The sequence below is a fragment of the Pezoporus occidentalis genome, unplaced genomic scaffold (assembly GCF_034315485.1).
Source record: "Pezoporus occidentalis ecotype Australia unplaced genomic scaffold, CSIRO_AGI_Poc_V1 ctg25, whole genome shotgun sequence".
NCBI lineage: Eukaryota > Metazoa > Chordata > Aves > Psittaciformes > Psittacidae > Pezoporus > Pezoporus occidentalis.
The window spans coordinates 1,371,437-1,393,744 of NW_026914394.1; the positions used below are offsets into that span (position 1 = coordinate 1,371,437).

Here is a 22,308-nt window from a genome sequence, read left to right on the forward strand (position 1 = left end):
GCATTTTCTCTATTAGCCAGGCTAATACGCACGCATGTTGCTCCAGCAGTGTCTTTTTTGTTCTGCCTGGGAGTCCTGGCACACTGCTGTGAGCTGGAGCCCTGATTCTGCTTCCTTCACCAGCCCTGAAGCAGCAGCAAGATAGCTTCTGGTTAAAGGCTCACATATACACACACACACTGCTCTCAGCCCAGCTCTTCTGCATGCCAGTCTGAACCTTAGGCAGATACAGGCTGCAAACACCCCAGCATGGCTCTTCCCCTCCGTTTACCATACATTTTCCCACTGCAAACTGCTCAGCAGGGAACGGTGTGGGTCCTCATGGCTAAACCATATAACAAAAGCACTTCACTGGGTTTCTCCCTCCTGACTACTCAGCACTCACTTGCTTCTACCCTGCAAGTATTCTCCCTCCTATCACAGCTTCTGGGCTCTAGTGGGATGCACAAACAAGCCAGCTGCCTCTGCTCCTAGGCAAGGCAGAGACCAGAGGTCATGCTCCCACTGAGATTTCCAAGAGGAACTTCAACCTGTTGCCCATCACATCTGTCAGTAGTCATCTGTACTTGCTCCAGAGAGACTATGCTGGTGTCTGGCTGCTTTCAAGACTGCAGCAGTATCATCCAGTACAGTCCCTAGTAGCTCTTTTTCTCTACCTGGCAACTTCTGTTCATCATTACAGCTCTGTGAGCATTATGGGTTAAGCTTGGGAAAATCCTCACTGGGCCCTCCCCAGAGGAAGAGGGAGACAAGACACCTTGACAGTGATAAACCAGGGCAGCCCATCCAAGGACAGCTTATCCCAGCAGGTGAAAGAGAGCCACAGATCCACTCTGGAAGGATAAATGACCTGAGAGAATGATACAACTGGGCTCAGTGTGGGTACTGTCACCATCAGCTTCCCAGGCGCTCACGGCTGCTTCCCAGAAGGAGAGGGAACCAGATCTACAGTACAGAAATAGGGATGCAAGGACAGAGAACTCTCACCCTGCAGCTTCAATGGAAGGAGGCACTGGCTGCTCCTTGGTCCATGCGATGGCCCAGCTTGTGCCAAGGGGCTGGTCAAGCAATGGCAGCTACCTGCCTCCTGGAAGGTGAGGAGGGAAGAAAGGAAGTTTGCAAATAAACATCTGTGGCTAAAGCAGGGATGAGTAACTTGTCAGGAGTCCTCATCCTAGGGTGCCTATTGGGTTGGGTGTCTGGGAACATATCAGTATCAGCCTGCACAAAAGGGTCCTGGAACTCTTTAGATACATCTATGACTGCAAAACATGTGTTTGTCAGTTCAAAGGGCCAGGTCTTACACAAGGACTGTTACGCTGCCTGCAGAGTGAAGGTATAGCAAAATGAATCCAAAGGTTTGTGTTGCACACCCTTAGGTGAGGAATAAAAGAACCTGGTGGTAACTGAATGAGCAAGACACCAAACCTGCTGAGATGGCATCAGAGGAAAACATAGGGAGCTAAGTCTGCCTCATTCACATTATGCATATAGAGATACATATATATACACATATATAGAGGTACATATATATATATACATATACAGAGATACTCAGAACCATGGGACAGAGCTAGCTGGAGTGGTCAAAAACAGAGACAGGGTTGAGATCTTATTTAAACAGTGTGAGCAGTTCTGTAGCTTGTCAAACCCTTTTCTACAGCTGCATCATAAGGGCTCTTGCCATGCTAAGTCCAAGACAAAACCCTTTTCCCATCCTTTTTGCTTGGAGCACCTACATATGATAATGGACCTTTCCCAGCAGAAAGCAGTGGAGTCACTGGAGAATCCAAAGGAACCCTGCCTGAAGTAGAGACCTCTCCCATCAGCCTGGGGACAGAAGAACTTGGGAGACAGCACCATCACAAAGCTAGGACATGACCTGCACAAACACCATGGGGTAACCAAGAGTACATAGAAGACAGTGTGTTTGGACTGGGAATAAAGTGGATCATTGTTTGCTCTTGTCTCGATCTCCATATAAAACATCAGGGATTACACACAGGGGATTCCTGTTGGAAAAACAGATGATATGGGGATGAGAAAACCAGCAAAGCAGTGGAGGATAAAGCGAAAAACAAACCAAAGCCACATAATGCCTTATAACATCCTCTGCCTAATGAGACCCTGCAACAACCCCAAGTCCATCTTTATTCTGATTGCTATGTACAACAGAAGCATCTTTGTTTTCCTGCCATATCCTAGAGCACAGGCTGATGCTGTGGGCAGTAAGGTCCCTCTCCATCCCACTCTTAACCTGCCTGAGAACATCTGGCAGCTTTTACCTTCTACTTCAGCCAAGTTAATGGGTTCAAAAATGACCAATTTTCCAGCCAAATTATACTGTCCAAAATGACAAACTTCCTTTACCTCAGGAGTGAAAAAAGTTCTCTTTGGGCTCTCTGTGTGAAACGGGTTCTTTTCTTATCAGTTAGAGTCTAGGTTTCTTCCTCAAACATTTCATCTTGAAATGCATTACAGCCAAGCACTACTACACACCAAACAAGCACTGCATATCCAAGCTAGAGTGATGGGAATCCAGAGTCTGTAGTGACTCCTAGGGGAACATCCATCCCTCCCTGTATTCTCAGGGGAACAGAGAAGAGATTTTCATTCACAGCTATGAGACTTCCTAGAGCTTGAGAGGTATACTGATAATATTCAGCCAGCATTTCAGGAGCATCATTTAATGCCACACCAGCAGCATCAGCAGCATGCACAGCTAGGCACGCTTTCCTCTCAGTTGTAGAGGGGGATCGAGCTGTCATCCTTCCACAGTCTCACAGCAGCAACACAGCCAAAATATTTGACAGACCCCAGATGAATCTCCTTTCTAGAGGTGTGATGGCACAGTGAAATAATGACAGTGATCAGCAAACAGAAATTGCAGTCAGACAGCTATAACCACCCCCCCGCACACAGACATATTCACAAACACGCACCCACCCACCCTTTAGCTATCAGGAGAAGCACAAGACTTTCTCCCTGGGCAAAGTGCTGGGAAACTCCCAGGCAGAGCCTCAGTGCCTGGAAGGGGAGGACGCTTACCTGGATTGGAGCGTGGTGCCGGGGAAGGTGATGGAGAGAGCGGGTGCCCCGCGTCTTCCTTCACCCTTTAGTCGGGGATGACAAAGCCATGGCTAGTCCCAGCATAGCCAGGGCTGGAAGCGCTGGGCGAAGGATCCCACCTGCCTCCTCCCCTCTGTTCACCGAGCTCGGCAAACTTTGCTCGGGTGCCAGGCGAGCCCCGGGAGAGCTCAGCGGGCTCTGTGCGAGCTTGGCCGCCTTCTCCCCACTTCCCTCCTTCCCCTCCGAGGATGATGTCCTTCTCCTCAGGCAGACGCAGCATCGCTGCCCCGCTGCATCCTCTCGCGCCTCCTCCTCCTCCTCCTCCCGCCCGCGGTCCCCAGCAGGGCTCAGCCCCACCGTCCGGCGGGCTCTCACCCTCTCCCCGCGCTTTCTTTTCCTCTTCCTTTTCTACTTCAGGGCTGCAGCTCCCGCCCCCTTCAGCTGACAGAGGTGCCCGGAGCAGAACAGCCCCCCTTTCCCCCCCCCGGACACAGGAAAATCCCCGGAGCCGGTCTCCGCAGAGGGACAGCCCGGGCCGGGGAACAAAGAGCCGGGGAGAGGAGGCGAACAGCACCGCTAAATGCCAAGGAGTAAGATGCGGGCTCCCTGCTTGCTGTAGAGGAAGGGATCTCTTAAACGCAAGAGGGTAGAAAAGCATTTTGAGCAATAAAAATCGAATTACAACTGGTGTCCGGGCGCCGAGGGATGCTGGAGGGATGCAGGAGTGACTCCTGGTCGGCAGTGAGGATGCTGAGACAGGACCTCCCAGACATGTAAATGTTCAGGGTGTGGGAGTTCACAAATCCAAACAAAACAGGTCTTCATATGCAAAAGTACTGTTTTAACGAGGCAAACAGATCTCAGGTTTGCTTAAACATAAAACATGCCTGATTCTAGACCCTGTTTCAATCATAGCCAAGATCTCAGCACCCGTATTAACAAGACAATCACTGTCTGCAGAGTTGGGGACCACAGGAAACAAGGCAAACTCCAAGTTATGCACTGGATGGAGTGCAGGTAATCCTTCCACAGCTTAGGCGGTGCTGAGGCTCACATGCCCTTATCTGCTCTCCATGCCCACACTGCTGTAACCAGCCTGGATGCTGCCAGTGACAACCAAACAGAAGCTCTTCTCCAGCTTATTGCAGAAGAATCCTGTACGAAGCAGGTTGAAGCTGATTGAACATGAATCATGCTCCCCTCTTTTTAAATTACTGCTTTCAGGATCTCGAGAGAGAGAGAAGGAGAAAAGTAACACAGAGACAGTGAAAAACAAAGGTCAGAGAGAGAAATCGCTGAAGAGGAATGAACACTTATTTCTCTCTATTCTCCAGGCACTACTTCATCCTAAGTATTCTTATTACAGCCGCGTTCTGTACTGCATCACGTTGCATTTCTACTTACAGGCCATCCTAGAAATTCAGGCAAAAAAAAGCTTTGTAGAAAGGGGTTCGGCCCCTGCTGGGGAACACAACTCTGTTTTCTCCTTAGCTTGGGTAATGCTAGCAGCACACTGCAAAACTAGGGCCGGGGGAGGGTATCAGAAAAGCACTGCTGGTCAGATAAATTGACTGCCTGGGCTTCTAGAAATAAATAACTGGGAAACCTCATTTCAGGCCTTTCCAGAGATGCAGCATCTCCTCTAGGGATTCCCTGGCCCTGTAACATGAGGTTCAAATTGGCTCAGTGTCCTCATCCCTACCAGAAAAGTGAGGGAGAGCACACGATGGAGCATTTTCTAGAGAAAATCTCCACATGGCACATCTGGAAGAGACAGTTCCACCTGTGGCAGAGCTGGTGTTTAGTGTTTGCTGACTGTTGCTGGGTAGAAATCGGAGTGGCTGAACTTATTCTTGATGTGGCTTCATAGAGCTCAGCAGAAACAGCCATGTTATTTAGGAACAGTGGCTGTAATAGGGAAAGAGACCTCCAGGGTCATTGATTTGAGTCCCCTGCTATCAGTTTATATAATAGCATTCATAAAGCACTCAGGCTCCAAAGGGAGCCAATTAATACTGAATGACCTGTGAGCTGGTCCTTAATCGCATGAGGAAGCCATGAAGAAGGCTGCACCCGCTTCAGGTTGGCTCTTGCATGACTCCCCATCACACTTTCTGCTAATGGTCCATAAACCCAATAAAAAGGCCTTAGTAAAACATTAGATATTTAGGGCTCCACTGAAGCAATCATTCTGTGTTTTGCATATGTGGCCCTGACAACCTGGCAGACTGCCTTCATGTGATTAAAACAACTGCTAATTCAAGAACTAAATTTAAAGGCTAGATTTCCCACTGGTATAAATCAAAGCAGAATCATTGCATTGCAGAGCTTTGATAGCTCATGAGCATTCATGATTTAGCAAGGGGGTTTTGCCAGACTGATAGCTCCTAATTTCGAACTTGCCAGGGCCTGGAAGCCTTGCCTTCTTTAGAAGCAAGATCCCAATCCTCAGATGACTAGAAATCATATTCCTCTGGGAGAAGCTGTTTGTTCCCAGCTCCTGCTGAATTCAGAAAGCAGCTTAAGTCAGAAATTTATGAATGAGAGGCAAAATTGCCTTTTCCCATTGTCGGTTACTGGCTCTGGTTTAATTACTAAGAAACCTAACTCAGGCAGCCTTGCACACACAAAGGCTGGGCTTCGGTTCAGTGTCACCACCTCCTGGTCTGAAGCAGGTCAGGGTGGTGATTACCACATATGAAGCCCTTAGATATCATGCTGGCTTTCTGGGGTTTCTCTCTGCAAGAATAACTGAAAACAGGTGGGATGGATAAGAATGATCCATGCTTTCACAGGGTTTTTGGTTGGGACTAACACTGGACTGAAAATGTGTGAGCAGCATCCACGTCTACTAGAGCTGCAGCATGCCAACAGCCCAGTTCCTCAGCACAACAGGACCGAAAAAGCAGCAGCCCATGATGCTGCCTGCTGAGCCATACCCATCACACAAGGAGCATGTGGGAGACAGAGAATGCCTGGAAGTTTATGGTCCAATAAGATCATTAGACAAAGGTCGTTGCCGAAACGCCCCCCTACAGATTTCCATGAGGTCTCCAGAACTGGCATCTCTCTCTGCATTTACATTTTAATTGCATCTTAAGGGAAGGGAACGCCAGACTGAATCTGCTGTTGCTCCAAACCAACTCTAAATGCCACCATGTCCACCTGACAGTTTGCACTTTCAGGGTCTGCTCTCTCATGGCTCTGTGCTCTCTATGGCAATTCCAAGAGGGCAAGGCCGATTTCTTCAGCAATTCTTACCTCTCTGTAACATCAGGTACAGAAAGAAAGAGGTAAAAAAGTGTTTGGCATTCCTAGAGGCAGCTGTGAAATGACTGTGCAGGAGATTCAAATGCAAGAAGGAGACACCTCCTTGTACAGTGTATAATTAAAATCACAGGACTTCACTGTGGACAGCAACAGTATTCACACGCTCAGACCCAGGACAGAGGTGGGACTGGACCTGCCAAACACAAGAGACCAGCTGCAGCTTCATGATGTCCCAATGTTTCTGATCACTGGGAACAGCCTGAGGAGGAAAGCTTCCTCTAGGTGTGTCATGGCCCATATAACCCAAGCTTCTACTACTGACAAATGTTGAGGAAGAATAATAGGCAAGATAGATATTTTTATCTGATCCCATATGACTGTTCTCATGTCAAGGATGAAGCCTTTGCTGTTTCTGAATGTAGACCAAAACTTGCTTTTCTGATCAGAGAGACTTGGCAGCCACACTTAATGTGTAATCTCCCTCAGGACAACAGCAATCCCCAACATACACACCACGTTTCATCAGGGATATTTCCTACTTCACTCTGTGTCCTGGGTTCAGCAGTAGCAGTCATTTTTCTCCTTCGTGGTAGCTGGTGCAGTGCAGTGTTTTGACTTGCAGCTCGGGAACAGAGCTGATAGCAATGATGTTTTGGTTTGGCCAAGGACCTTGTGAGCCTCATGCTCTGCCAGGGAGGAGGGGAAGCTGGGAGGAAGCAGAGACAGGACACCTGACCCAAACTGACCAAAGAGGTATTCCATACCACAGCACGTCATGGCCAGGAGGTAACTGGGAGTGAGCCGGAAGGGCTGGGAGACTGCGGGGTTGGAGGAGGCATCAGTCAGAGCATGGTCGGGCTGGGGGGGGCAAGTTATCGGTCGGCTGGTGGTGAGATGTCATATTCTCTTCCCTTGTTTTTCCTTTATCATCATTATTCCTGGTGGTAGCAGCAGTGATTTGTGTTATACCTTAGTTACTAAACTGTTCTTATCTCAACCCGTGGGAGTTGCATTCTTTTTGATTCTCCTCTCCGTCCCTCTGGGAGTAGGGGGAGGGAAAGAAGAGGAGAGTAGTGAGTGAACGAGTTACCTGACTGGGTTTAAACCATGACAGTTCTTTTTGGCGCCCAACGTGGGGCACGAGGGGTTGAGATAACAACAGATCTGACTGGATTAATAGTCACTCGTCACAATGCTGATTTATTGGCTCTCAAGGTTGTTCCTCTTGATCTCACAGTTTCAGTATATTGTACCTTACTTCCATCCGGTATTTGCTGTATTAGTGTTTTTCAAGTGTGGGGCTTGGGCTAAGGTTTTTGTCCCATTGTACTTTATGGTAATGACTTGTAATACAATAGAATCATTGATCATGAAACTGATCTGGCTTATGTTCCCAGTGTGGTCACCACCTTTATACTTTGGGAGGTATATAATAGAAGTGCTTAGCAATTACACATCTTTTTTCTCCTTCTCAGGTGCTCAACCTGGGAAGGAGACATCCTTTTACCCTCCCAGTCGTCCCCGCAGACCATTTACATTTGAGAGTTTTGACATTTTTGAATGGCCTTTTAATGCTGTTGAGACTTGTTTGCTGATCGTGATGGGAATCACCATGCTAGCACGCATACAGAGTGTGTTTTGCCCACGACTGATTTCAAGAGTTAAGCAGAGTCAGGTTTGGGTCTTGTCTGGGGTCAAACGACGATGTAAGAGGACCAAGAGATTTTCCCTGAGGCTGGACAGCCATGAGTGGCAGGGTGTGTGGGATAGTATGGGCAAGTATCTAGTCCACTGGGCCCCTCCAGTGCTTTGGAAGCATCGGAGATGGAAGGCAGCTGTATGGAATCCCCATCAACAAGCTGCAGAAACTGCTGAAGGGGACAGTGAATTATGTTGAGCCTGGTGGGCCCATGGCACTTCAGGCCATCAGAGCAGAGATGCAACATAGAGATGGACTCATGATCGAGGGGTGGACTTAGCAATGGACACTATTGCCCAGGTTATTCACGAGTGTGAACACTGCACACAGTCTCTCCTGCTCTGGAAGACTGGTACAAGAGATGGAGACTGACATCATGGACCAGATGGATTCAGCAGCTTTATAGGGACTGGTCCATGCACTAAGATAAGAGTGATGGTATATTGAAAATGTGGGATCTGAGCATGACGTGAATGGTATGGAATAAGGGGTGGATAATGTCCTGGGTTCAGCAGTAGCAGTCATTTTTCTCCTTCGTGGTAGCTGGTGCAGTGCAGTGTTTTGACTTTCAGCTTGGGAACAGAGCTGATAACAATGATGTTTTGGTTTGGCCAAGGACTTTGTGAGCCTCATGCTCTGCCAGGGAGGAGGGGAGGCCAGGAGGAAGCAGAGACAGGACACCTGACCCAAGCTAGCCAAAGAGGTATTACATACCACAGCACGTCATGCCCAGGAGGTAACTGGGAGTTAGCCGAAAGACTGGGAGACTGCGGGGCTGGAGGAGGTATCGGTCAGAGCATGGTCGGGCTGGGAGGGGCAGGTTATCGGTCGGCTGGTGGTGAGGTGTTGTATTCTCTTCCCTTGTTATTTCCTTTATCATCATTATTACTGGTGGTAGCAGCAGTGATTTGTGTTATACCTTAGTTACTAAACTGTTCTTATCTCAACCCGTGGGAGTTGCATTCTTTTTGATTCTCCTCTCCATCCCTCTGGGAGTAGGGGGAGGGAAAGAAGAGGGGAGGAGTGAGTGAACGAGTTACCTGACTGGGTTTAAAACACAACACTCTGCTCTTCCTGGGAGCATTCTCATCATGCATAGCACTATCTTCATGACCTAAAGCATCTTGGCCAGCTGTTTTGTTAGCAGATGTCCCCATCCCCATACCTGCTCATGCCCATACACTAAACCTCTTCAGAACAGGGGTCAATTCACTTCCAGTTAACCGTTTTAGCTGAAGACTGTAGCCAGAATACCTGTATTTCCTCATAAGGTTGCACCTCCTCAGGGTGCTGGCAGCTTCCCTTCAAGTGCTCGTAGAGCACTCAGCCCAGCTGAGCCCAGTGAACCCCTTCATAGCGTGACCTGACATGGGCCCAACCTCTCCTGAATGACCCACTCATGCCAAGACCCCACACACAGCCTTGAGGAAGCTGAAATCAGAACAGGACACTGCTGGGAGATAGACTGAGAAAGATACAAAAGTTGTCTTCATGCCACACTGCTTTGGACTTGGGCCCTGGGCAGAATGGGGATCTCAGCAGGTTCTCAGCGGAATGGGGATCTTCCAGCATCATTAAAACTTTGTCTTTACCCTTTAGATGAGGCAATCTACTTCCATAGCACCTTTGAGGTTCTTCGGGGTTTTATTTGTTTGCTTGTTTTAAAGAATCTAGAAATCATTTTTCCCCTTCACACAAAGAAGAAAAAAAGGCTTCCAGATGTTCAAACAAGTTTCCTCTTCCTATAGAACCCTCTGAAAATACTGAGCTGAAGCAAGTTAGCAGAGAGGAAACAGCTGTGCCAGCGGCTGTCCTGCTTCACAAACTGTACAGTAATTTTCTATGGCGCTTTCTCAAGAAGGAGAAAATCAGCGGGTCAGTTATCAGCAAGGGGCAAATGTTTTTAATTACCTTGCAGGGAGGATTATGTCTCCTGTGTTTAATTCTCAAAGGTTCCCACTGTCAAACTAATTAGCAAGCAGCTTCACTGAAGAGCAGGCCTGAAGTTATGCAGCTTTATTCACCCAGGAGGCAAACACCCAGCTCATTCTCCTCTGTCACATCATGGTCCTCTCTGCTAGCCAGATCAGAGCAAAGGATAGTTGATCTGGAAGAGACAAAACCACATAGTGTGCCTATTGGTAACTACCTCATGATTCTACAGGTACATAGCAAATAAAAAACAGACAAGGGAGAATGTAGGCCTCCTCAGGAAGCTCTGGGAGAACTGGCTACACAGGATTTGGAGAAGGCTGAGGTTCTGAATGACTTCTTTGACTTGGTCTTCGCTGGCAAAGGCTCTGACCACACCACCCAAGTCTTGGAAGGCAGATACAGGGACTGTGAGAATGAAGACCTTGGGCCCACTGTAGGAGAGGAACTGGTTCGGGACCATCTTAAAAACCTAAAAGTGCACAAGTCTATGGGACCTGATGAAATTCATCCACAGGTCCTGAAGGAGCTGGCGAATGACGTTGCTAAGCCACTGGGCATCATATTTGAGAAATCATGGCAGTCAGGTGAAGCTCCCGATGACTGGAAAAAGGGAAATATAACCCCCATTTTCAAGAAGAAGAAAATGGATGACCCAGGGAATTACAGAGCAGTCAGTCTCACCTCTGTGCCTGGCAAAATCTTGGAGCAGGTTCTCCTGGAAGGCATGCTAAGGCACATGAAAATCAACAAGGTGCTTGGTGACAGCCAGCATGGCTTCACTAAGGGGAAATCCTGCCTGACCAATTTGGTGGCCTTCTATGATGGGGCTACAGAACTGATGGACAGGGGTAGAGCAGTTGATGTCATCTATCTGGACTTGTGCAAAGCATTCGACACTGTCCCACACGACATCCTTGTCTCTAAATTGGAGAGACATCAATTTGATGGATGGACCATTTGGTGGATAAAGAACTGGCTGGATGGCCGCACACAAAGAGTTGTGGTCAATGGCTCAATGTCCAGCTGGAGACCAGTAACGAGTGGTGTCCCTCAGGGGTCGGTGTTGGGACCGGTCTTGTTCAACATCTTTGTTGCTGACATGGACAGTGGGATTGAGTGCGCCCTCAGCAAGCTTGCTGCTGACACCAAGCTGTGTGGTTCGGTTGATACGCTGGAGGGAAGGAATGCCATCCAGAGGGACCTTGACACGCTTGTGAGGTGGGCTGATGCCAACCTCATGAGGTTTAACATCGCCAAGTGCAAGGTCCTACACCTGGGTTGGAGCAATCCCAGGCACAGCTACAGGTTGGGCAGAGAAGAGATTCAGAGCAGCCCTGCAGAGAAGGACTGGGGGGTGTTGGTTGATGAGAAAATGAACATGAGCTGGATTCAGTGTGCGCTCGCAGCCCAGAAAGCCAACTGTATCCTGGGCTGCATCAAAAGGAGTGTGACCAGAAGGTCGAAGGAGGTGATCCTGCCCCTCTACTCTGCTCTTGTGAGACCTCACCTGGAGTATTGTGTGCAGTTCTGGTGTCCTCAACATAAAAAGGACATGGAACTGTTGGAACAAGCCCGAAGAAGCGCCATGAGGATGATCAGGGGACTGGAGCACCTCCTGTATGAAGACAGGCTGAGGAAGTTGGGGCTGTTCAGCCTGGAGAAGAGAAGGCTGCATGGAGACCTCATAGCAGCCTTCCAGTATCTGAAGGGGGCCTACAGAGATGCTGGGGAGGGACTCTTCATTAGAGACTGTAGTGACAGGACAAGGAGTAACAGGTTAAAACTTAAACAGGGGAAGTTTAGATTGGCTATAAAGAGGAAATTCTTTCCTGTTAGGGTGGTGAGGCACTGGAATGGGCTGCCCAGGGAAGTTGTGAATGCTCCATCCCTGGCAGTGTTCAAGACCAGGTTGGACAAGGCCTTGGGTGATATGATTTAGCGTGAGGTGTCCCTGCCCATGGCAGGGGGATTGGAACTGGATGATCTTAAGGTCCTTTCCAACCCTAACTATTCTATGATTCTATGATTTCAAACGCAGTTCATCAGAGACCACAGTGTTACATCTTCTTTAAGTGATGGTAGAGATTTTAGTTAAAGGCCTGTTGATATAAACTGAAATCTGTGTGCATTGTATGTTCTAATTTTTACACTCTATGCTACATATTACATATTATAATATTTATCCTATTTTCCCCTTCTTCATTAGGAAGAATACAAAAATACATCTGATCTGCATCTAAGCTGGCAAGGAACTTAGCAGCTTTGATGGGGTAGTAGTCATGATACTGAGGTCCAGATCCAGTAGAACACTTACTTAAATTGTGTTTTTTCTGGGTTTTGGGCTATTAACTTCAGTGGGGCTATTCACAATCCCTAAGGTAAGTATGTACTTTCTATGCTCAGTACCTTCTCCAGACAAAGCAGAGGTAACACCACAAGAACCAGTGATGTGTATGGAAACAGAGTCAGGCCCCATGCATGAAACATCACATGAAGAAGGAACTTCTCTTCCAAGAGCATTTATGCTCTTCTGTTGGATGTATGTCTTACATTAAATTAAGGACATCTCTGAGGAGGGGATTTAGGGGTGTCACAAACGAGCAGTGGTGAACTTGGCTTTTGATCATGAGCAAACCCAGATATTAAGGAATCTGAAAGGAAACAATAACCAAACGTCATGCTCTCTCTGAACCTTACTCTGGTGGCTGAGACCAAAGCACAAAGAAGATGAAAGAGGACATCCATCTGCACCACCTTCTGACACCAGGTAACCTACATCAGTACAGCCTTGGCAACCAAACCCACAGAGTGCTTATTGCCTGACCACAGTATCTTCTGGTCCATCCAGCCACTCAAGTGTCTCCTTGAGCAAGATAGTTCTGCCCAGTTGTGCCACGGGCAATATCAGAGGCTAGCTGCAAGCATGATCTTAGGTGCTTCAGGTGCAACTATGTTCATTTCATTCATCCCCATGAGGAAAAGCACCTACAAGGCGATTTAGACCATCAAAATCTATTTCATAGTGGAAGCGAACTAAGGTAGTTACTGTGAGTAAAATTATGGATTATAGCTTTCCATATCTTGATAATTTCACTGCTTTCAGTGGTGTCCCCATCCAACCTGTCCCTTTGGAACAGATTTGATGTTGCTTTGTGAATCAGCAAGGAGAGACATAATTTGCACCTGTTATATCCACCTGATCATCTACTTGTAGCACGCCAGACAAGAGATACTTATTACCACCAGCATAAATCACATTACACTAGCCATTTTGAGTTCCTGGAAAACCTAGCTTTGAGGGATGTCAGACTCAACATTATCAACAGATGGTGTTTCTGTCTGAATCCAGAGGAGGCACGTCCTTGATCAGTCCATCACTGCTTACGGCGCTGATGCTTGTTTCTTACCCATCAGTCTTCACCCAAGGGCTGATACTTTATATAGCAACACACAGTCTACAGGGATGTTTAATACCTGGAAATACAGACACTGTGAAAAGCAGTGTCAGGGTGATGCATATACAGAGTATATTTCATATCCCTTCAAAATATATAGCACTTTGGACACAGTTGTGATCCCTTGAAAGTTCTCTTGGCTTGCAAAAACTCTTGGGCCCCTCACGGCTCAACATGCATTGCATCACTAAAACACTTCACAAGGAGACTCCTTAACTCTTCAGAGCAGCAAAATAAGCAAGAATCAAGTGAAAATAAAATATCAGGATTGGGAGTCCTTATTTGCCCTTATGTGAAAGTCTGGGGACTTTTTCCATGCGTACCCTACCTCCCCAGCTTCAGGGTGCACAAAAGCCCCAGACTGGAGTTTAGCCAGCTCCCACGTAACTTCATGGAAGTTGTTGCAGTGACTTCAGTGAGCTGTGAACAAGGTCTGTAGGATGCTGCCCTGTGAATATTTACCCTCTGGGAGAGAGCAGATGTCTGTGGCCTCCATATGGGATATCAAGTTCTAACATGGCAAAGAACAGACCATTAATAACACTCTTAAATGAAGTGATTATAAGGTCATCACGTCAAACACTGCCTAGCATCATTGTGCCTGCACGAGTTTTATTTTACACACAGCCTTGGGAAGCATCTGTTTAAAACACTTGACTCCAACTCATTAGCTCTGCTGCAAAGCCTCTCTCCTAATACACTTAATCTGCTTCTCAGTTCCTGCACCACCCTCCCAGCCTCATCATCAAACACAGTGAACAGGTTCTCTTCTACCTCAAAGTACCTGCTGTCAGGATGAATTCAGCTCTCAAACACTAGACAAGCAGAGCTGTATTTGTTTATAGCAGAGACAGACATGCACACACACCACACCAGACCCCATAACTACCCACTGGTCTGTAGGGAGCAACTGCGTCTCACAGGTTTGAGATTAGCTGCATGTGTGGACGTGTTTTTGCCTTCAAGAACAGGATCCAGAGGGGGAAAAAAATATCCCATGATAATTATGTGCCGTGAAAACTATGTCAGCTCATACAAGATTAATTCAGCAGGCTTTGGAATAGGATCCTCAGCAGGAAGCAGTAGTGTGATCATATAACCCTTGACGAAAAAGGTGAAGAACTCCCAATCAAACAAATCTTGTCTCCTGCAAAGAGCAATCACCACTGTTTGCCCTCAGGACAACAGAGTCTTTTCTTTCAAGCAACAGGCACAGAGCAGAGGTTCCTCTTTCATCACAGAGTGATGGGATTCATCAGTAAATTAGAAACAGCTCTATCTGCAGCACACACATTTCAGAGACATGCCAGCGGGTGCTGGTGTAGGTGTGTTCAGAGCAGTAGGATCTAGATGAGCACTACCAGCCTGTAACTCTGCTGGCAGATATGAGAAGGCATTACTCACCTGATGTAGCTGAGTGGACAGTGACGGGGCAGAACAGGAGGTACAGAGAGGTGCCTTTCTATAGACAGAGTTTAGTGTTATTTAATTTTAGAAGTCACTGCGATTCCACGATTTCCCCTTTTCCCATCCCAAGTGCAGACAGTGCAGGGAAAAGGGGGAAAGCTGTCTCAACCATCAGTGAGACCCTGCTAACGCCTTCATCCTGATTAATACCAGGTAAGAATTAAACACGAGGTTCTCTCTCAGCTATCGTCACTATCAGGATAATGTGAAATTCTGATTAAATCTCACTTCTTCTTTAACAAGACTTGTAGAGCTGAGAAATCATGAAGTGTCATTAGAAGCAGATGTTGGTTTACAGAAGCACTTTTCCAGTGCCACAGATGTGGTCAGGGCTGGGTACCCCTTCCTGCATCATCTTTCAATATGCTTTATTGCAAGACTCCCATTTCACCCTTTCCACAGAGTTCAGGGACCAAAGGTGCTACATAAAAGCATGGATGTAAAGGATTTCTGTCTCAAAGAGGACAAGGGAATGGTAATACACATAGAGTGGGAAACTGAGGCTCAGTGACCATGTCAAGGTGAGGTGTATCCCAAGACCATGGTCTAGACCTGCCTCCCCAAGTCCAGCAGGCAATGGGGAGAGGCTTTCCAGTGTGTATGCATCACCCAGAGACACAGCAGAAGTGCAAAGATGCTATGAACATCCCACCCCACTGCCCAGAGGCCAGGCAGCCACCAGCTGAGCACTCAGTCTCCCTGAGGTCTGCAGAAGATCAGGGTTTCACTCTTTTTACTCATTAAATCATTTGTAAAAAGAGAGTAAGGACACTTAACCCTGTGTGAGGAGTCACTGCTTGCATCTTCCTCAGGCAGAAGAAGCAGTGCCTGGAATTATTTGCCACTATTTAAAGCAAATAGGAAAAACAGTCTGTGTACCCAGGTCAAACTGGGCAATAAACAAAGCAGCATCTCAGGCTGAGGGTAAGAAATAGAGACCAGGAGAAGCAGCTGATTTGACTGGGGTGTGATGGTTAGTGCTACAGCAAACTGCTGGGGAAAGATCTGCACGACCTAATGAAGCCAGGGCTGATTTGTAACTGTTTTCTCATGCCTAGCAAGTGAGAGACTGCCCCCAAAACACTGCACTGTGTTTGGACATGGGATGAATTCACCAGCTGTTTTCTGAAAAGCCTGGGATGCTGCAAACATGATTAAGGGAGAGAAAGAAAAATAAACCCAACAGATGAAAAGACCTTGGATGAGCCTTTCTGTGACTGTTTTAAAGGAGTAAAATGGTCTTTTCTGAACACAGATTTCATAGAATCATAGAGTAGTTAGCGCTGGAAAGGACCTTAAGGTCATCCAGTTCCAACCCCCTGCCATGGGCAGGGACACCTCACACTAAACCATGTCACCCAAGGCTCTGTCCAGCCTCGCCTTGAACACTGCCAGGGATGGAACATTCACAACTTCCTTGAACAGCCTGTGCCAGTGCCTCACCACCCTCACAGAGAAGAACTTTTTCCTTAGATCTAACCTGAACTTTCCCTGTTTAAGTTTTAACCCGTTACCCCTTGTCCTGCCTCTACAGTCCCTAATGAAGAGTCCCTCCCCAGCATCTATGTAGGCCCCCTTTCAGATACTGGAAGGCTGCCATGAGGTCTCCACGCAATTTCCCCCTCATCTTTTACATGTGCTCTTCTATTGATCATTAATTTCTCTATAAAAGGACAGGCAGGTAGCAGGCAGCATGGAGGCATTCTCCCAGCTTTCTGGTCAGATGAGGACTGAACTTTCCCTACCTCCTCAGAGAAAGCGACGGGAAGCAAAGCTTCTGCTTAGCGTTCATTTGCAATCCTGACCTGCTGCTAATTACACTCCCCGGCCATGCAGTCCCTGCCCAGCCAGCACAGAGTTTAACTCCACTGAACAAACCCATTTATTAATGACTGTCGCTGCATTCCTTGCGGGATTTGGTTTTCTCAGCTCTTCTCAGGATGGGGGAAAGACGTTCGCAAGTGGTGAGCCCATGCTGTAACCTCTCACCATCCGCCAGCTCAGCTCCCATCCCCTTCCAATTAGGAACTGAACTGTGTTAGCAGCACCACACAGTCATTTTGCTGCGGGATCAGAGCAGGCTGGGAGCATACACAGAGACAGCTCTAGAGATTCAGCTAACAAGGAGCACCTCATTAAGTACCTCGGGGAGAGCTTTCAGCTAATGTGTTTGCCTTTGCACTCAAGATGGGCCTGGGGCATTCACACCAACTGCTGAAAGGAGCCCACTCACAACTCATTAAGTGCAGTAACTCAATGACTCGCCATATCTGACGATCTCTAAGTAATTAAGCGTGTCCTTATTGCTCCTTGCTGCTCCCTTAGCAAGTTTTCTAGCATCACCTTGCAGTCATCTCTCCTCTGAGGAACTTACTGGGAGTACTTGTTATACGTGCCCCCAGCTTTCCCCTCTCTGCTACCCCTGGTTGTCAGGCTGCCTACAAGAGAAGCCAGCACTGCTTTGGTACAGAAGCATCTGCTCCAGGACCAGCCATCTTCCTTATAAGCTCCACCTTACCAAGGGCACCACATCTTTGTCTCCAGGCTTTTACCACCAGCTCACGCACAGGGTATCTGGTCATGTTTAACCCCACTTCATAAAATTGGAGGTAAACCCCATCCCTATACAACCTGGGGGAAATCTTGTGTCGGCTCCTCCGCATGTCTGAATGGGTTTGATTTGATGCTAGGTGGATTGAAAGTGCACTTGTGCTTCCCCGTGAGATTTTCTGCTTGCTGCTGGGGCTGTACAACACCCACTCATCTCAGTGGGAAATGTTATATGCCTCACAGAAAGAGCAAGAAGCTGGAATTACTGAGTAACTGCAGCTTATTCCTGAGTCAGTAACACGGGGATCCCAGCTTCTGGAGAGATGGATTAAACCAATGATTAATTCAAAGTAATTTACACCTTTCAGCCATTCAAGCATATTTCCCAGACCTGAGACCTGAAAGGTGGATCAGTGCCTGGAAACCTATGAGTATTATTTCAGGTGTAACTATGACCCATAGCACAGCAACATCCCCATCACTAAGGAAACAGTTCACCCCTTGGCTCAGCCAGAGTGCTGTTTTCTGTCATTTTGGGTCCAGTTTACTCATTTGGTGCCTCCGTGGATCATCCAGCAGTCCTGGAAATGCACAAGTGCACCATATGGATGTTTTTCCCACCTAACACACCCCTGTGGTTCCTCCATAGCTGTTCGTGTACAACAGCCTTAGCCCACTCTCAACAGGGAGCCAAGGACCAGTGCTCCCAAGATCCACAGCATCCCACAGGCAAACACTTGAGAGGCTCCTGGAGCAGCCCAGAAGACAAAAAGCAGTTTTCAAACCCAAACCCTCCCTCTGTTTATCACGCAGCAGGGGTTTGGTTGTTTACTCCTGACCAGGAGGTTTTGCTCAGATCCTGGTGATTTCCGCACTATGCACTCACAGCACAGGGATTGCAGCACCACACAGACACTGAGGAAAGGCTGTGACTTAGGAAATGATGAAATGTGCCCTTTTCTCCCTGCCTCTGCCCCAGATCCCATGGGGCACCTTCAGTATGAAACATGCCCAATTACACTCTCAGCACCTCAGTCTCCCTGGTTCATCTGTTCTGCCATAAACTCCTCTGCTCTGCACCTTGCTCCAAGTCTCCAGCCATGTGAATGACCAGAGAAATAGAAATAGCTGCAGAGGGACTGAGCTGACCATGACCCAGTTTTATAGACAACATAAAGCTGGCTCTAATACTCCTGAGTGGCAAAAGTGTCTGTGTGGGGATGGAGCAGAAGACTTGACTGCAGGAAAACAGACAAAATGAGTGCAATAAAACTCCCCCAGGTAACACTTGACTGGCCAGTTATATCACAAGTGGCATGTTTGTTAGAAAGCATTCATAAAACCTGCAGTATAATCCCAAAGGATTCATAGGAAACATTACACAGGAATTTACGGGTTTGCTACAAAATTTTATGCTTTTGGTACTGAGGCTTAGCTCCAGAAGACAGACTCTGGGGTGGGCTGGAAGCTATCCCTGCTCTCCAAAACAGGCAGGAGGAGAAAACTAAGGGGGGAAGAGAAGCATCTTTGGGGTAGCACCTAAATGTGTGTCCCCCTCTGTGGAACTTACTTACAATTATGCCAGTAGGGTACCAGAGCATCCAAACTGGCTGCTGGTGCCTCCAAGGCAGAAGGAGTTTCCCCACACATTGCTGCAGAGACTCCATGGCCATTGGTTCAGGTTTTGACCTGGCCTTCTCATTTGCCAGAGCAGAAGCCACACGGACATTTGATTTTAGCCCTCCCAGCTGTACCTCCAGTCTTTGAGAGAGCAGGAGGTAGGACAGAGAAAGGGCAAGAGCAGGGGACAGCACAGAGTGGAGATGGATGGGTAGAGAAACAAGAGCAAACAGGGAGACACACAAAGACACACACACATGGCCAGTACCACGTAAGCCTCACTTCTGAAGGAAACCTGGCCAAAGAACAATAAAGAGCTATACAGATCCTGCCCAGTTATACCCAGCAATGGGCATGTGCATCTGCCCAGGCATTTCAGAGCTCTGCTTCTGCAGCACCGCAGCTGTGGGTCTGTGGCAATGAACAGCCAGGGCCAGATTTACTGTGCTGGGGATGGGACATGGGAGAGGGGATGCTCCAAGCCTCCCCCTCACTGTGCAGTGAGCAGTGGTCACACTGGTGCCTGCCTGCACTGTGGATGCATCCAGCCCCATGCGGCATCCAGCTGAGATGGCTCTGCAGCAGGGTGGAGGGAAGGGAAGGAGTCAGTGGAAAGGACAGAGCAAAACAGAAGCCTCTTATAGAGTCAGCCAAGAATGAAATACCTTGATCTCCCAGAGAATGTGCCAGCAACAAACCTCTTCTACTTATTATCATTCCTTTTTGTTTGCTTTTAATTTGCTCAACCTATAACTTGTTAAACAGGCTGCCCAGTAGGTATCATCTCAGAGCTATTATGCAGGTTCTCCTTTTAGCTTGCAGTAGAGAAACATATCAACATCCAGACTGGGGTACAGCCAGGAAAGCTGCTGCTTTCCCTGGGAAAACACCAAACAGAAATTGTGTCCTGCTTCCATCCTGAAACACTTTTTGCTCCTTGCAACAGCAGCACTAAAAATCACAGTGCAGTCAGGACATTACACAGACCAAAGAAGAAACACCACAGGAATGATGCAGGGACATAGATCAGATGATGGACCCACTTAGCAACCCAGAAGGCCCAGAAGGACCAACCGACACCAGATTCCCAGTTTTTCTAGGCAGGGAACTCTCTCTCTGCTTTGTATTTGTAGTGCAGCACCAGATAGCGCAGTTCAAGTGGAGATGTGTGTAGCAGACCTATGCAGAGCTGATCAGAAGCCTTTCAAAACCTTGTTTCACCAAGAAAACCATATAAGGTTTCACCCGAAACATCTCAGGTTTCGTGAATCTAAACTCATTTTCCTGATAAGATTGGATGCCTGCTTTCCTCCTAGACTTACCAAGCACTAGTGCCAGGTCCCACAGCCCCTTGACATATGGATTAAGCAGGGCTGAGCTCTCAGCTTTTCAGCAGAGATCCTGGGACTTTGAGACGTCTACAGAGATCCCACAGAGCCTGGGGTCCATGGCAGTGTGCTGGGTCAGAGCCCCTGATCCCCAAAACCTCCTGCAGCTATTAAAGGTAACCATAACCAGTGTAAAACCCACTGAGGTCCCCAAGCAGCTACCATGCCTGGGAGTATCTAGCTCTCACAGAAACGTTACTCTGAAGTCTTCTATCTCACAGAAAAACTGGGCTTTTAAGCCTGCTTTAGACACTGGAGGACAGCTACAATCCCCAAACATAAATAACAAAGGCTATTGGCCTGCTTCAGTGTTTTGTAATGGGAGGAAAGTGGCACGACTTAGACCAGAACAACCTTCAGTCCATTTAGGAAAGGAATCCACAATAAGGTATCGGCTTCTGATACCTGCTAAAGCCTTATGGGCCCTGCCAAGTGCCTGTGGACACCCAGCAAACATCACAGGCTAGACACCCAGTGCCTGAGGGCAATTCACTTGTGTGCGAAGGATACAGACTGACTTCAGGCCAGCCTGCAAAATGACCCCAAGCTTCCTCTTTCCCATCTTTTGCTTTCTATGAAACTCCCTTGGGAAGGCAGCACCTCTGCCAGACCAGCTGTACTTTAGACTCTTCTCAAAACATGCTTTCTAGCTATTTTTGATGCTTTCTGGAGCAGAGCCCCACAGCTCAGCACTGCAGGCTCCTACCTCCCACTGGGTTAATAACCCCTGTCCCACTGCATAAGGCACTCACACAGGTCTTTTAGGTCCATGATAAACACTGATTCCAGCATGTCAAAAGCAATTCGTGTCAAGCAACACACTGTTCAGCTGACCCACAGGTGAGCTCACAGAAAACAAAGGAGTAAAGGTAACATTTACTATTGCCTTTACTCCTGCTCTGCCTGCAAGCCCTTCACCCAAACCAGGGTCTTATGATGTTCCCTTATTCCAGGTGCTGCCACATGCAATTCCTTAGAGCCTGGCACCCTGTGTGAGACATGCTGGTTCTCTACACCTTCTCCCTGGTTTTCAACAACACAAGACAATTCTGTGGCCAGCAGTTTCTAACAGCTGCAGCGAAAGCAACCACTTTGGTGGTAGGTGCAGGGATATGTGAAGACAGTTCTGGCATTAAACAAGACCATTCAGCCTGGAACAGCATCCCACCACATTCTGCCCATCCTGGGCTCTCTCAAAGATTCATCAGCCTTTTGTCCTAGCATGATTTCCTCCTTTCTTCCTCAACTACAATCTCCTTTAACAGGTCTCCTGCTTCACATGTAGTCACTATGATCCTGGCCCCTGGGGCTGCAAGAGTAGAGCAAGACTCCCTGGGTAAACTTGCCATTAGAGTGAAGAACTCTTCAGGCCAGGTTGGACAGAGCCTTGGGTGCCATGGTTTAGTGTGAGGTGTCCCTGCCCGTGGCAGGGGGTTGGAACTGGATGATCTTAAGGTCCTTTCCAACCCTAACTGTTCTATGATTCTATGATTGGTTTTGGTGAAGATCTGACACTAAAAGCCGAAGAAGGTGGAAATGGATATTCATCACCTGGTGGGCTGCACCGTTTGGTGACTGTTTCAGGAGGCAGGGGCTCTTCCCAAGATTCCAGCTGACACATCCCACCCGGAAAGACTCTTGACTTTGCAAGCAATTATTTCAGGATGAAAATGAGCTGCTGTTTCTCTCTGTAAGTCCTGTGAGAGCAGTGTGACCCAGTGTTTTTCACCCCCTCTCCTCTTGTTTTCATCCATCAGAGGAAGCAAACATCAGCTCTCTGATGCCAGGCAATTTCCACTCAGGTTTCACCCAACTAATTATTACAAAGGGAGGACAGGAAATAGAAACCAGCAGA

At 47.7% G+C, this 22,308-nt stretch overlaps 1 long non-coding RNA gene across 1 annotated transcript in view; it reads left to right on the forward strand.

Annotated features, from left to right (window-relative positions):
* LOC134165864 (uncharacterized) overlaps positions 1–22,308 on the forward strand; it is a 303,752-nt gene that overhangs the window by 194,741 nt on the left and 86,703 nt on the right. The gene's annotated exons all lie outside the window — the stretch shown is intronic.